General features: G+C 45.7%; 1 non-coding gene across 1 annotated transcript; it reads left to right on the forward strand.

Annotated features, from left to right (window-relative positions):
* Positions 1-224: 224 nt before the first annotated feature.
* Trnah-gug (transfer RNA histidin (anticodon GUG)) lies at positions 225-296 on the forward strand. The gene has a single exon. It is a non-coding gene; the product is annotated as a tRNA-His (tRNA).
* The last annotated feature ends 15,411 nt before the right edge of the window (positions 297-15,707 follow it).

The following is a 15,707-nucleotide window of genomic DNA, read 5'->3' on the forward strand; positions in this document are numbered from 1 at the left end:
GTCAAGAGGCTTGGAGGTCTGCAACACATTGCCACGGAGGTGGATGCAGCTAACCACTGTAGTTAGTGTACTGACAGCGCAGGCACGTTCATTAGCTCGCATGCATGTGATGGAGACCGTGTCTGCCACTGCTGTGGCGTACACCTTGGCCTAGGCTTAGGCTTTGCTGTGTATCGACACTTGCATTCCAGCCAGCTGCTTCCGTGGGCGCCTCCGTGGCCATGGCCGTGATCGTCTAGTGGTTAGGACATTGCGTTGTGGCCGCAATAACCCAGGTTCGAATCCTGGTCACGGCAATTTTTGAAAGTTTCTCCTTGCTGCCGTTGCATTGACGATAGTGCACGAGTACCCGAAATCACAGTGCTTCCTTGGTTTTTCACTCGTGTTCCGCAGGCCGCAGTCCGTACTACCACTTCATCACAAGTGCAACCTTCTTGAGCTCACATATGTCTGTTACATGGAACATTCTAGCTCCGCCCGACAGGTACAGCTATGATACTTTAGTGGTTACGGAAAGCCCAGGTTTCGAAACATGGTCACGGCACGAAAACGTCTCTTGATGCTGTCTCCTTAACTGCGACAGCTACAGACAAGTGGCGTCGCTACCATACGGCGGGCACGGCACTTTCTTGTTGTGGATGGCCTAAAGAGATGCTTCCAGTGGACATGGCACGGCGATTGCCAAGATACTTCCATTTCGAAGTGACCTTTGTAGTACAAATGAAACTTTTTGCCGCTGCTGCTCCAACGGTAACGTGGCCGAGCGGTCAGGGACAGTCAGCCAGCGGCTGCGCTGGAGGTCGGACGTGCCGTGCTGTGTGCTGTGCTGCGTTAGCTCCGCGTGGTAAGTCTCTGCTCTTGCTGCAACGCGTCGCTGTCTATAGTATTTGTGTAGACATGAAAAAGAATTAAGAGATGTCGCAACCGCAACGAAAAGATACTTTGAAATTCACGTTCGATCGCAACTTTGTCCGACCGAGGTCATTTGATGTTGAACAGTGGTTAGAGGATGATGTTAAAATAGGACTTGATGATATTATCGGCATACATTTCTCGATTATGAACAGTGTGGTTTTCGTGAAACTTGCCAGTCCAGAATTGTGTGAAAGGATAGTTCGATCTTGTGGTGGCATTCTGAAATTTAAACATGCTGACGGAAATGTTGGGGAGGTTACCGTTGCCCATGCTGGTCTAGGTATTCGGACCGTGCGAGTCTTTGAACTTCCCTTTGAAATTACAAGTGACCAGATAAATGCTGTTATTGCTCCATACGGGAAAGTTTTGAGTAATATTGCTGAACGGTGGTCTGCTGCACACAAATTCCCTGTTTTGAATGGTGTGCGCCAATTAAAAGTCGAATTGCAGAAGCACATTCCGTCGTTTATAAACGTCTGCGGATATAGAGCTGTTGTGATGTATGATGACCAACCGAAAACGTGTGCTGTCTGCAATTTACCAGGCCACGTTCGTGCAGACTGTGTTCAAAGGCGAGTGGCGCAACTGCCTGCCGGCGATGCCGTCAGGCCCCCTGCTATGTCAACGCTGCCCGTGACATATGTCGCCGTAGCGCGCGGTTTTGCAAGTGCCACTGCGCCCCCCGAAGTTACTACGAATACCGACCCACAAGCGACCGACCAACCGACCGACTCAGGTGTAGCATCTGTAGACACTCAACCCTCCTGCGAAGACATATATGCTCCTGCCCTTGTCGCCGTGGAATTGCCCAATGAGGCAATGGATACGGACGCGACCTCAGTCGCTTCGGGTAGTGCTCCTCTGCATCCTGGAGCTTCTTTAGGAGGTATCAAAAGCGTATCAGGTGCACAGAAAACGGACTCGCAACCAGCTGTTTCTAGTGGTGCTCTTCCGAATCCTGCAGCTGCCTTAGGCACTGACCACAGCCCGTCAAGTGCAATGAAATCAGACCTGGCGTCAGTCACTTCGAGTAGTGCTACTTTGCAACCTGAGGCTTCTTCAGGTACCGTCCAAAGTCCACCACGAGACGCATCTCCCAAGAAATCTAAAAAACGGAGGATCGCGCGTCAAGGTGCAGAGCAGACTGCACCACAACTGCGTGAACAGGCGAAGCAAATAGGGGGCAAAATACGTCAATCTGCATCTGAGAACTTGCAGTGCAATCAGCAGTCATCTAACGAAGACCCTGTGTCCTTGGATAGTACCTCCGGTTCTGCCAGTTTGCCCTCCGATGACGTAGCAATTACCCGAACCGAAGATAAAAATCACCAGCAAACACCTGAATATAGTGCACCACTTAATGACGAACCGATGACAGGGCTGTCGAATCCGTGGGCAGACGATGTCGACGACACTACAAAGGAGGACGAAATTATGGACACCACAGGAACCGTTACAGTCACCACGATGGCCACACCACGCGATGACGTCGTCTTGAATGTCATCGCCGCGACGGATACTGTCCCAGACACGGAGAAGCCGACTGATCCCTTCCCAAGTCATGAATATTTCTAGTCTGAACGGTTTTACTGACTTGTGTCCACATGTCTCTCGGGTCAGATTTCTTAATGTTTTTTCGAAATGATATGTTGCCAGAGTTTTTCCTAATTACACTCCCGTCTTGGCTAACGTAGTTCCGTTGCAGGCCTATAAGATCGCTACGCTGAACATCAATAAAATTTGTAGCCCATTTAATTTACAAAATTTAAAAGATTTCCTGTATGCAGCTGATGTGGACATTTTGTTTTTACAAGAAGTAACAAACATCGAACTTGACTTCATACAGGGGTATAATGCTATAGTCAATCCTGGAATTGGATGTGATTTGGGTACCGCATTTCTTTTCAAAGAGGGCTTCGTCATTACAGACGTAACAAAACTGCCTAACGGCAGAGGCATTGCCGGCACGCTTTATAACACCAGGATTATTAATGTCTATGCCCCATCTGGTTCTACCAATCGGTGCCAACGAGCACAGTTTTTTAAGGAGGGAATTGTTCCTTTGTTTGGTGTACACTGTACCCATACTATCCTTGGAGGCGACTTTAACAGTGTCATACATGCCAAAGACCAAACTCCGAACTACAACAAATCGCCGGACCTGGAACGTATCGTTACCGACCTCCGTTTAACTGATTCGTGGGAGCAAAAGCACGGCGCGGCACCCGGCTTTACCCACCTCACTAATCATTCAGCGAGCCGGTTGGATCGAATATATGTCTCGCCCAATCTGAAACACCGCATCCTGCAGTCTGAAGTTTGGCCAACCGTTTTTTCGGACCACGCTGCATATATATGCACATTAAATTTGGAACGCCAAGGAACCTGTCGATATAAAGGGCCATGGAAACTTAATGTTTCACACTTAAAAGATCCTGCCTGTCGAGAAGCCTTTCTCACCACTTGGAGAGCCTGCGAGCCCAAACTCAGCTCTTACCACTCGACCTTGGATTGGTGGCTCAAATGCGCCAAACCTCAGATCCGGAGATGTTTCATCAACTACTCCCGGGAGAAGAGCTTTTGGCGGAAAAGAACGATAGAATTTTACTTTCATTGTCTCCGAGAACTCTACCTGCAAGGTGCTACAGCTATTGGGAACCATGGGAGAATTAAAAAAATCCAGGCAAAAATACTGACATTAAGGCGACAACAGCTTGAAGGATACCAAATAAGGTCAAGAGCAGAGACTGTGGCGCAAAAAGAAGCCACTTCGATATATCATGTGATTCGTGAAACTAAACGAGGATTCCGCAAAATACTGACGGAGCTTAAAACTGATAATGGAACCACCTTGACAATGCACAACGACATAAAAGCAGAAATACTAACCCATTTCGACAACTTGTTTTCACATAAAGAGGTAGACGAAAAAGCACAGGACGATTTACTGACCCACCTGCAAGGACGCGTTGGTAACGCGTACGCGGAAGCTCTAATAGCGGAGGCGACCGAAGACGATGTACACTTTGCTGTCTATCAAAGTGCAAAAAATAAATCCCCTGGAGCTGACGGCATACCAGCAGAATTTTATCAAGTCTTCTGGGAACATATAAAACATAGAATTACATGCATCTGTAATGAACTTCTGAACCTCAATAAGGAGATACCGAAAGATTTTCGTGAAGGTATGTTAGTGTTAATCGCAAAAAAATCGGCTGGCAAGAAAATTGGAAATTTGAGACCAATCACTCTGCTGAACAGTGACTATAAAATTTTTTCGCGGCTCTTAGCCCACAGACTTAAAAATGTAATGGCCAGCGTCACCGGCCCATATCAGTCTAGCGTGGGCAAAGGTAGGAAAATTCAGCAGACGCTGTCCGACTACCGCGACATAATTTCAATAGCAGAAGTATGTCGACTAAAATGTGCCATCGTGTCGTTAGATTTCGATAAAGCCTTCGACAGGATCAGCCACTCCTACCTCCTGAAAACGATGGGCGCAATGGGTTTTCCGCCGAGATTCGTCGACCTCATACGACGTTTGGTAACGAATAACTCCTCCAGAATCATCATAAATGGACAGCCTAGCCGGCCAGTCGAGATCGCATGTTCCGTCAGGCAAGGTTGTCCGTTGTCCATGGCACTTTTTGCCATGGCCATCGAACCTTTGCTCGCTACCTTGACTCAGCGGTTACAAGGATTGCAAATACGAGGAAACAAAATAATATGTAAAGCTTATGCGGACGATGTTGGGTTTCTCGTTATGAATGTAGCGGAAGTCGAGACGGCAATGCACATAATAGAAAAATACGAACGAGCGTCAGCCGCGAGGTTAAACAAAACCAAGTCCGGCATATTCAATATCGGATGTGGCATTGGCATGCGCACACACGGTCAGTTACGTGAGCTAACAGCCTTGAAGTGTCTCGGCATTGATTTCCGAAAAAATATACGTCAAACTATTGCGGCCAACTATAGACAAGTACTAACTACCATACGAGCTAGTGTACGGACACATAGTATTCGACAATTAAATGAAATTCAGAGAGTGTCTTTAGCGAACGTCTCTATTACTTCCAAAGTCAATTATGTCGCCCAGATACTGCCAATACCCGCCGGCATCGCCAAACAAATTATGTCAGCAATAGGCTATTTTGTGAGCCGTGGCCACATATTTAAAATCCAGTATGACACTCTGACGCTCGCCACTAATAATGGCGGCTTAAACTTAACGAATGTTACTAAAAAGTCGCAGGCTCTGTACATCTCCAATACATTTCAACAATGGAGACAATCCGGCAGCTGTATCGCCGCGCACTTGCTATCTGAAATAGCTCCAGCTGACCTCTCTCCACCCATTAATGTGCAGCACATACCGAGCGGACTTTACCATTTACGATGGTTTTTAATAGAATATAGCTACCTACGTTCAAGAATTCCGGAAAAAGACATGACAAACGTAAAAGAAATATATGGCAAATTGATGGGAGAAAAGAAGAACAACAAAATAGAACAAAACTATCCATGTTCTAACTGGAAAGTGATATGGGCAAATATTCATAACCGTAACTTAGCTACTCATCTGAAAGCAACATGGTACTTTGTTGTAAATAGGAAAGTTGCAACAAACTCGAAACTTCATTCGATCCACTTAGCGGATTCGCCTTTGTGTGCAACGTGTAGTTTAATTGATAACGAAGAACATCGTTTCGTGTGCGACAAGGTTAAAGATATCTGGCTGAATGTCCGACGAAAGCTGGCACTCATCCTTCGAACGTCACCTAACGCTATAACGCCTGCGGACTTTTTGACACCGGATGATGTACCCTTTCCTAACACGAAACGCAACGCAGTCAATTGGCTGAAAGCGGCAACGGTCCATTACCTCTTCACGAAGGAAGAGAAAAGCCAAGAGGATTTTTGGATCTCTCTGCTAACTGAGCATCACATGTTACTGAAGACTAGTAAATATAAAGAAACATACGCTAATTTTTTAATCAAGACCTTGATGTAAAAGAATTAACAAGAAATATCTGCGGACACAGAAGACAAACGTAAGAGAGTGTTCACCACTACTAACTTACTTAACAATCGTGAAAAAAAAAAAAAAAAATTATTTTAGTTTTTACCGGAATTGCCGTTCTTTGAGTTCAACGTTTATTAATTTATTTTTCAAGAAGCCATTATAAATAGTTGCTTCTCACCGAATATGGTTTGTTTTTTAAGCATTTTCAGAGAGAAGAGGCAGTTTCGAAATGCCCTCTGACGTTTCTTTGTCAAGGAAGACTATTTGCTTTAAGTGTGACAACAAAAAACAGCGATGAAGAAGGAAACAAACTGAACATAACTTCTGTTTCTACCTACTGAAGACTTCATTCTTTTTTTCACATTATCAGTAAGCCCAAAGAAGGGGTACATTAGTTTCTCCACGATAAAGGGATTAACTTCGTCTCATCAGTTTATGGTAATGTACATGGCGTGAGAAGCCGACGCCGATGAAGGCGAATTATGGAGAGCGCAAGGATGGGCTAAAAGGGGTGATGGGAGGCCCAAAAAAAAAAAATAAAAAAAAATGGATAAGGCGTCAGAAAAAAAAAACAAAAAACAAAAAAAAAAGTGGTACAGCACTGGTCTAATAAACGAGGGGTCGTAAGTTTCATCCTCACAGGAGAAAGATGAATTTTGGAAATCAGTTGCGCGTCGTGGCCGTATAGCAAACAGTATCTGTGATGACGAACAATTAGCGACAGGCGTTTTTTTAAGAATTACTCTCAGATGCGATTAAGGCGAATGGCGCAGATAAAGCATTTGCCAAAGCGGTACAGCATAAGGTGGGACGAGACAGTCTGAATTACATTTTATAGATGTATTTCTCACATATCTCAGAGCCTCTCGCGATATTCGTCGTCGTCGTCGTCGTCGTCGTCGTCGTCGCCGTCGTCGTCGTCGCCGCCGCCGCCGCTTCTGCAGAAGTAGCAAATGGCAATCGTAGCAAATGCGGCGAGGGACGCCCTGCCTTCGATTCCGAATTCACAAAGTGTGTGGTCTTGTTTCTCAGTCTATATTTGGTCGGTCTCGTCAGAGGTTGAATGTAACGAATGGGTGGGAAAGAGCAAGGGGGGGGCGGCTGTGTAGAACGAAAACACAAATCCTCAGGGGTGTGAGCGTTTCGAGATGAGTCGTATACATGTAAAGGTTGGTCGTCAGTGACCGTGTGGCCTAATGGATCAGGCGTCGGACTTCGGATCTGAAGATTACAGGTTCGAATGCTGTCACGCTTGTGTTTTTCCAGTTCTGAAAAAGAAACATAACGTTTTAATGTAGCAATTGAGCAGTACGAAACCGTCTGAATGTTGCTGTTGACCATTTTTTGCTTGGAGATGCTCTTGAGCTTGAAACACACACAACAAGACCGGTGTTAACTAGAGAAATGGTCGGCAGAGTGCCGACACAGCGAGTTTTGACTATCACTTGCACATCTAAAACAACGTCGGAAAGTAACTCGTTCGGCTTTTGAGTCACATAAAGTATGTGTGTTAATTTTGACGCCACTAGCTCTGCATGTTGTCATGCAATTTCTTTACCTCTCAGAAAGGATTATGACATAAAAGAGAAGTACGTAACGAGTGTGACGTTAGGAAAACATTAGGCACCATGGAGAGATTCTGTATGGGACCACCCAACCCAAACGAGTACTGTGTGACGTGCTACCCGACAGGTATTCACCGAGGTAGCCGGCTAGCTCAGTCGGTAGAGTGTCAGACTCTTAATCCCAGGGTCGTGGGTTCGAGCCAGACGCTGGGCGGAACGGAATTTTGTTCCGCTGCAGGTGTAAATTACCGTTTTTCTGATTAACGAGATTTAATGGAAATAGCAACTTTAAACATTGCCTACGTCTCTGTCAGTCGCAAGGAAACTGTATTTGAAGGTGAAGGTGATTTTGTAGACATGTGTGAAAGACATTTTCTGAAATGCAAGTGTTGTTGTTTGGAGAGCACATCGGTTACGTGTCAGATGTGTAGCCAAGCAGTAATTTGTCGAAATAGCTGCAAATATTAGCCGGTAATATGAAGTGTTGTCAGCTAAAGTCTGATGGTGCAGACGACCGTAAGAACGAAGTACCCAAGAGTACCGCTAAGCCGCGCCTCTTTAGCTCAGTGGTAGAGCACTGGTGTAATAAACGAGGGGTCGTAAGTTCCATCCTCACAGGAGAAAGATAAATTTTGGAAATCAGTTGCGCGTCGTGGCCGTATAGCAAACAGTATCTGTGATGACGAACAATTAGCAACAGGCGTTTTTTTAAGAATTACTCTCAGATGCGATTAAGGCGAATGCCGCAGATAAAGCAATTGCCAAAGCGGTACAGCATAAGGTGGGACGAGGCAGTCTGAATTACATTTTATAGATGTATTTCTCACATATCTCAAAGCCTCTCGCGATATTCGTCGTCGTCGTCGTCGTCGTCGTCGTCGTCGTCGTCGTCGCCGCCGCCGCCGCTTCTGCAGAAGTAGCAAATGGCAATCGTAGCATATGCAGCGAGGGACGCCCTGCCTTCGATTCCGAATGCACAAAGTGTGTGGTCTTGTTTCTCAGTCTATATTTGGTCGGTCTCGTCAGAGGTTGAATGTAACGAATGGGTGGGAAAGAGCAAGGGGCAGCGGCTGTGTAGAACGAAAACACAAATCCTCAGGGGTGTGAGCGTTTCGAGATGAGTCGTATACATGTAAATGTTGGTCGTCAGTGACCGTGAGGCCTAATGGATAAGGCGTCGGATTTCGGATCTGAAGATTACAGGTTTGAATGCTGTCACGCTTGTGTTTTTCCAGTTCTGAAAAGAAACATAACGTTTTAATGTAGCAATTGAGCAGTACGAAACCGTCTGAATGTTGCTGTTGACAATTTTTTGCTTGGAGATGCTCTTGAGCTTGAAACACACACAACAAGACCGGTGTTAACTAGCGAAATGGTCGGCAGAGTGCCGACACCGCGATTTTTGACTGGCACTTGCAAATAAAAACAAGGTCGTAAAGTAACTCGTTCGGCTTTTGAGTCACATAAAGTGTGTGTGTTAATTTTGACGCCACTAGCTCTGCATGTTGTCATGCAATTTCTTTACCTCTCAGAAATGATTATGACATAAAAGTGAAGTACGTGACGAGTGTGACGTTAGGAAAACATTAGGCACCATGGAGAGATTCTGTATGGGACCACCCAACCCAAACGAGTACTGTGTGACGTGCTACCCGGCATGTATTCACAGAGGTAGCCTGCTAGCTCAGTCGGTAGAGTGTCAGACTCTTAATCCCAGGGTCGTGGGTTCGAGCCAGACGCTGGGCGGAAAGGAATTTTGTTCCGCTGCAGGTGTAAATTACCGTTTTTCTGATTAACGAGATTTAATGGAAATAGCAACTTTAAACATTGCCTACGTCTCTGTCAGTCGCAAGGAAACTGTATTTGAAGGTGAAGGTGATTTTGTAGACATGTGTGAAAGACATTTTCTGAAATGCAAGTGTTGTTGTTTGGAGAGCACATCGGTTACGTGTCAAATGTGTAGCCAAGCAGTAATTTGTCGAAATAGCTGCAAATATTAGCCGGTAATATGAAGTGTTGTCAGCTAAAGTCTGATGATGCAGACGACCGTAAGGACGAAGTACCCAAGAGTACCGCTAGGCCGCGCCTCTTTAGCTCAGTGGTAGAGCACTGGTCTAATAAACGAGGGGTCGTAAGTTCCATCCTCACAGGAGAAAGATGAATTTTGGAAATCAGTTGCGCGTCGTGGCCGTATAGCAAACAGTATCTGTGATGACGAACAATTAGCAACAGGCGTTTTTTTAAGAATTACTCTCAGATGCGATTAAGGCGAATGCCGCAGATAAAGCATTTGCCAAAGCGGTACAGCATAAGGTGGGACGAGGCAGTCTGAATTACATTTTATAGATGTATTTCTCACATATCTCAAAGCCTCTCGCGATATTCGTCGTCGTCGTCGTCGTCGCCGCCGCCGCCGCTTCTGCAGAAGTAGCAAATGGCAATCGTAGCAAATGCGGCGAGCGACGCCCTGCCTTCGATTCCGAATGCACAAAGTGTGTGGTCTTGTTTCTCAGTCTATATTTGGTCGGTCTCGTCAGAGGTTGAATGTAACGAATGGGTGGGAAAGAGCAAGGGGCAGCGGCTGTGTAGAACGAAAACACAAATCCTCAGGGGTGTGAGCGTTTCGAGATGAGTCGTATACATGTAAATGTTGGTCGTCAGTGACCGTGTGGCCTAATGGATAAGGCGTCGGATTTCGGATCTGAAGATTACAGGTTTGAATGCTGTCACGCTTGTGTTTTTCCAGTTCTGAAAAAGAAACATAACGTTTTAATGTAGCAATTGAGCAGTACGAAACCGTCTGAATGTTGCTGTTGACCATTTTTTGCTTGGAGATGCTCTTGAGCTTGAAACACACACAACAAGACCGGTGTTAACTAGCAAAATGGTCGGCAGAGTGCCGACACCGCGAGTTTTGACTGGCACTTGCAAATAAATACAAGGTCGTAAAGTAAATCGTTCGGCTTTTGAGTCACATAAAGTGTGTGTGTTAATTTTGACGCCACTAGCTCTGCATGTTGTCATGCAATTTCTTTACCTCTCAGAAATGATTATGACATAAAAGAGAAGTACGTGACGAGTGTGACGTTAGGAAAACATTAGGCACCATGGAGAGATTCTGTATGGGACCACCCAACCCAAACGAGTACTGTGTGACGTGCTACCCGGCAGGTATTCACCGAGGTAGCCGGCTAGCTCAGTCGGTAGAGTGTCAGACTCTTAATCCCAGGGTCGTGGGTTCGAGCCAGACGCTGGGCGGAACGGAATTTTGTTCCGCTGCAGGTGTAAATTACCGTTTTTCTGATTAACGAGATTTAATGGAAATAGCAACTTTAAACATTGCCTACGTCTCTGTCAGTCGCAAGGAAACTGTATTTGAAGGTGAAGGTGATTTTGTAGACATGTGTGAAAGACATTTTCTGAAATGCAAGTGTTGTTGTTTGGAGAGCACATCGGTTACGTGTCAGATGTGTAGCCAAGCAGTAATTTGTCGAAATAGCTGCAAATATTAGCAGGTAATATGAAGTGTTGTCAGCTAAAGTCTGATGGTGCAGACGACCGTAAGAACGAAGTACCCAAGAGTACCGCTAAGCCGCGCCTCTTTAGCTCAGTGGTAGAGCACTGGTGTAATAAACGAGGGGTCGTAAGTTCCATCCTCACAGGAGAAAGATAAATTTTGGAAATCAGTTGCGCGTCGTGGCCGTATAGCAAACAGTATCTGTGATGACGAACAATTAGCAACAGGCGTTTTTTTAAGAATTACTCTCAGATGCGATTAAGGCGAATGCCGCAGATAAAGCAATTGCCAAAGCGGTACAGCATAAGGTGGGACGAGGCAGTCTGAATTACATTTTATAGATGTATTTCTCACATATCTCAAAGCCTCTCGCGATATTCGTCGTCGTCGTCGTCGTCGTCGTCGTCGTCGTCGTCGCCGCCGCCGCCGCCGCTTCTGCAGAAGTAGCAAATGGCAATCGTAGCATATGCAGCGAGGGACGCCCTGCCTTCGATTCCGAATGCACAAAGTGTGTGGTCTTGTTTCTCAGTCTATATTTGGTCGGTCTCGTCAGAGGTTGAATGTAACGAATGGGTGGGAAAGAGCAAGGGGCAGCGGCTGTGTAGAACGAAAACACAAATCCTCAGGGGTGTGAGCGTTTCGAGATGAGTCGTATACATGTAAATGTTGGTCGTCAGTGACCGTGTGGCCTAATGGATAAGGCGTCGGATTTCGGATCTGAAGATTACAGGTTTGAATGCTGTCACGCTTGTGTTTTTCCAGTTCTGAAAAGAAACATAACGTTTTAATGTAGCAATTGAGCAGTACGAAACCGTCTGAATGTTGCTGTTGACAATTTTTTGCTTGGAGATGCTCTTGAGCTTGAAACACACACAACAAGACCGGTGTTAACTAGCGAAATGGTCGGCAGAGTGCCGACACCGCGATTTTTGACTGGCACTTGCAAATAAAAACAAGGTCGTAAAGTAACTCGTTCGGCTTTTGAGTCACATAAAGTGTGTGTGTTAATTTTGACGCCACTAGCTCTGCATGTTGTCATGCAATTTCTTTACCTCTCAGAAATGATTATGACATAAAAGTGAAGTACGTGACGAGTGTGACGTTAGGAAAACATTAGGCACCATGGAGAGATTCTGTATGGGACCACCCAACCCAAACGAGTACTGTGTGACGTGCTACCCGGCATGTATTCACCGAGGTAGCCTGCAAGCTCAGTCGGTAGAGTGTCAGACTCTTAATCCCAGGGTCGTGGGTTCGAGCCAGACGCTGGGCGGAACGGAATTTTGTTCCGCTGCAGGTGTAAATTACCGTTTTTCTGATTAACGAGATTTAATGGAAATAGCAACTTTAAACATTGCCTACGTCTCTGTCAGTCGCAAGGAAACTGTATTTGAAGGTGAAGGTGATTTTGTAGACATGTGTGAAAGACATTTTCTGAAATGCAAGTGTTGTTGTTTGGAGAGCACATCGGTTACGTGTCAAATGTGTAGCCAAGCAGTAATTTGTCGAAATAGCTGCAAATATTAGCCGGTAATATGAAGTGTTGTCAGCTAAAGTCTGATGATGCAGACGACCGTAAGGACGAAGTACCCAAGAGTACCGCTAGGCCGCGCCTCTTTAGCTCAGTGGTAGAGCACTGGTCTAATAAACGAGGGGTCGTAAGTTCCATCCTCACAGGAGAAAGATGAATTTTGGAAATCAGTTGCGCGTCGTGGCCGTATAGCAAACAGTATCTGTGATGACGAACAATTAGCAACAGGCGTTTTTTTAAGAATTACTCTCAGATGCGATTAAGGCGAATGGCGCAGATAAAGCATTTGCCAAAGCGGTACAGCATAAGGTGGGACGAGGCAGTCTGAATTACATTTTATAGATGTATTTCTCACATATCTCAAAGCCTCTCGCGATATTCGTCGTCGTCGTCGTCGTCGTCGCCGCCGCCGCTTCTGCAGAAGTAGCAAATGGCAATCGTAGCAAATGCGGCGAGCGACGCCCTGCCTTCGATTCCGAATGCACAAAGTGTGTGGTCTTGTTTCTCAGTCTATATTTGGTCGGTCTCGTCAGAGGTTGAATGTAACGAATGGGTGGGAAAGAGCAAGGGGCAGCGGCTGTGTAGAACGAAAACACAAATCCTCAGGGGTGTGAGCGTTTCGAGATGAGTCGTATACATGTAAATGTTGGTCGTCAGTGACCGTGTGGCCTAATGGATAAGGCGTCGGATTTCGGATCTGAAGATTACAGGTTTGAATGCTGTCACGCTTGTGTTTTTCCAGTTCTGAAAAAGAAACATAACGTTTTAATGTAGCAATTGAGCAGTACGAAACCGTCTGAATGTTGCTGTTGACAATTTTTTGCTTGGAGATGCTCTTGAGCTTGAAACACACACAACAAGACCGGTGTTAACTAGCGAAATGGTCGGCAGAGTGCCGACACCGCGAGTTTTGACTGGCACTTGCAAATAAATACAAGGTCGTAAAGTAAATCGTTCGGCTTTTGAGTCACATAAAGTGTGTGTGTTAATTTTGACGCCACTAGCTCTGCATGTTGTCATGCAATTTCTTTACCTCTCAGAAATGATTATGACATAAAAGAGAAGTACGTGACGAGTGTGACGTTAGGAAAACATTAGGCACCATGGAGAGATTCTGTATGGGACCACCCAACCCAAACGAGTACTGTGTGACGTGCTACCCGGCAGGTATTCACCGAGGTAGCCGGCTAGCTCAGTCGGTAGAGTGTCAGACTCTTAATCCCAGGGTCGTGGGTTCGAGCCAGACGCTGGGCGGAACGGAATTTTGTTCCGCTGCAGGTGTAAATTACCGTTTTTCTGATTAACGAGATTTAATGGAAATAGCAACTTTAAACATTGCCTACGTCTCTGTCAGTCGCAAGGAAACTGTATTTGAAGGTGAAGGTGATTTTGTAGACATGTGTGAAAGACATTTTCTGAAATGCAAGTGTTGTTGTTTGGAGAGCACATCGGTTACGTGTCAGATGTGTAGCCAAGCAGTAATTTGTCGAAATAGCTGCAAATATTAGCCGGTAATATGAAGTGTTGTCAGCTAAAGTCTGATGATGCAGACGACCGTAAGAACGAAGTACCCAAGAGTACCGCTAAGCCGCGCCTCTTTAGCTCAGTGGTAGAGCACTGGTGTAATAAACGAGGGGTCATAAGTTCCATCCTCACAGGAGAAAGATAAATTTTGGAAATCAGTTGCGCGTCGTGGCCGTATAGCAAACAGTATCTGTGATGACGAACAATTAGCAACAGGCGTTTTTTTAAGAATTACTCTCAGATGCGATTAAGGCGAATGCCGCAGATAAAGCAATTGCCAAAGCGGTACAGCATAAGGTGGGACGAGGCAGTCTGAATTACATTTTATAGATGTATTTCTCACATATCTCAAAGCCTCTCGCGATATTCGTCGTCGTCGTCGTCGTCGTCGTCGTCGTCGTCGCCGCCGCCGCCGCTTCTGCAGAAGTAGCAAATGGCAATCGTAGCATATGCAGCGAGGGACGCCCTGCCTTCGATTCCGAATGCACAAAGTGTGTGGTCTTGTTTCTCAGTCTATATTTGGTCGGTCTCGTCAGAGGTTGAATGTAACGAATGGGTGGGAAAGAGCAAGGGGCAGCGGCTGTGTAGAACGAAAACACAAATCCTCAGGGGTGTGAGCGTTTCGAGATGAGTCGTATACATGTAAATGTTGGTCGTCAGTGACCGTGTGGCCTAATGGATAAGGCGTCGGATTTCGGATCTGAAGATTACAGGTTTGAATGCTGTCACGCTTGTGTTTTTCCAGTTCTGAAAAGAAACATAACGTTTTAATGTAGCAATTGAGCAGTACGAAACCGTCTGAATGTTGCTGTTGACAATTTTTTGCTTGGAGATGCTCTTGAGCTTGAAACACACACAACAAGACCGGTGTTAACTAGCGAAATGGTCGGCAGAGTGCCGACACCGCGATTTTTGACTGGCACTTGCAAATAAAAACAAGGTCGTAAAGTAACTCGTTCGGCTTTTGAGTCACATAAAGTGTGTGTGTTAATTTTGACGCCACTAGCTCTGCATGTTGTCATGCAATTTCTTTACCTCTCAGAAATGATTATGACATAAAAGTGAAGTACGTGACGAGTGTGACGTTAGGAAAACATTAGGCACCATGGAGAGATTCTGTATGGGACCACCCAACCCAAACGAGTACTGTGTGACGTGCTACCCGGCATGTATTCACCGAGGTAGCCTGCTAGCTCAGTCGGTAGAGTGTCAGACTCTTAATCCCAGGGTCGTGGGTTCGAGCCAGACGCTGGGCGGAACGGAATTTTGTTCCGCTGCAGGTGTAAATTACCGTTTTTCTGATTAACGAGATTTAATGGAAATAGCAACTTTAAACATTGCCTACGTCTCTGTCAGTCGCAAGGAAACTGTATTTGAAGGTGAAGGTGATTTTGTAGACATGTGTGAAAGACATTTTCTGAAATGCAAGTGTTGTTGTTTGGAGAGCACATCGGTTACGTGTCAAATGTGTAGCCAAGCAGTAATTTGTCGAAATAGCTGCAAATATTAGCCGGTAATATGAAGTGTTGTCAGCTAAAGTCTGATGATGCAGACGACCGTAAGGACGAAGTACCCAAGAGTACCGCTAGGCCGCGCCTCTTTATCTCAGTGGTAGAGCACTGGTCTAAT

Source organism: Schistocerca gregaria, unplaced genomic scaffold (genome assembly GCF_023897955.1).
Source record: "Schistocerca gregaria isolate iqSchGreg1 unplaced genomic scaffold, iqSchGreg1.2 ptg000169l, whole genome shotgun sequence".
NCBI classification, from domain to species: Eukaryota; Metazoa; Arthropoda; class Insecta; order Orthoptera; family Acrididae; genus Schistocerca; species Schistocerca gregaria.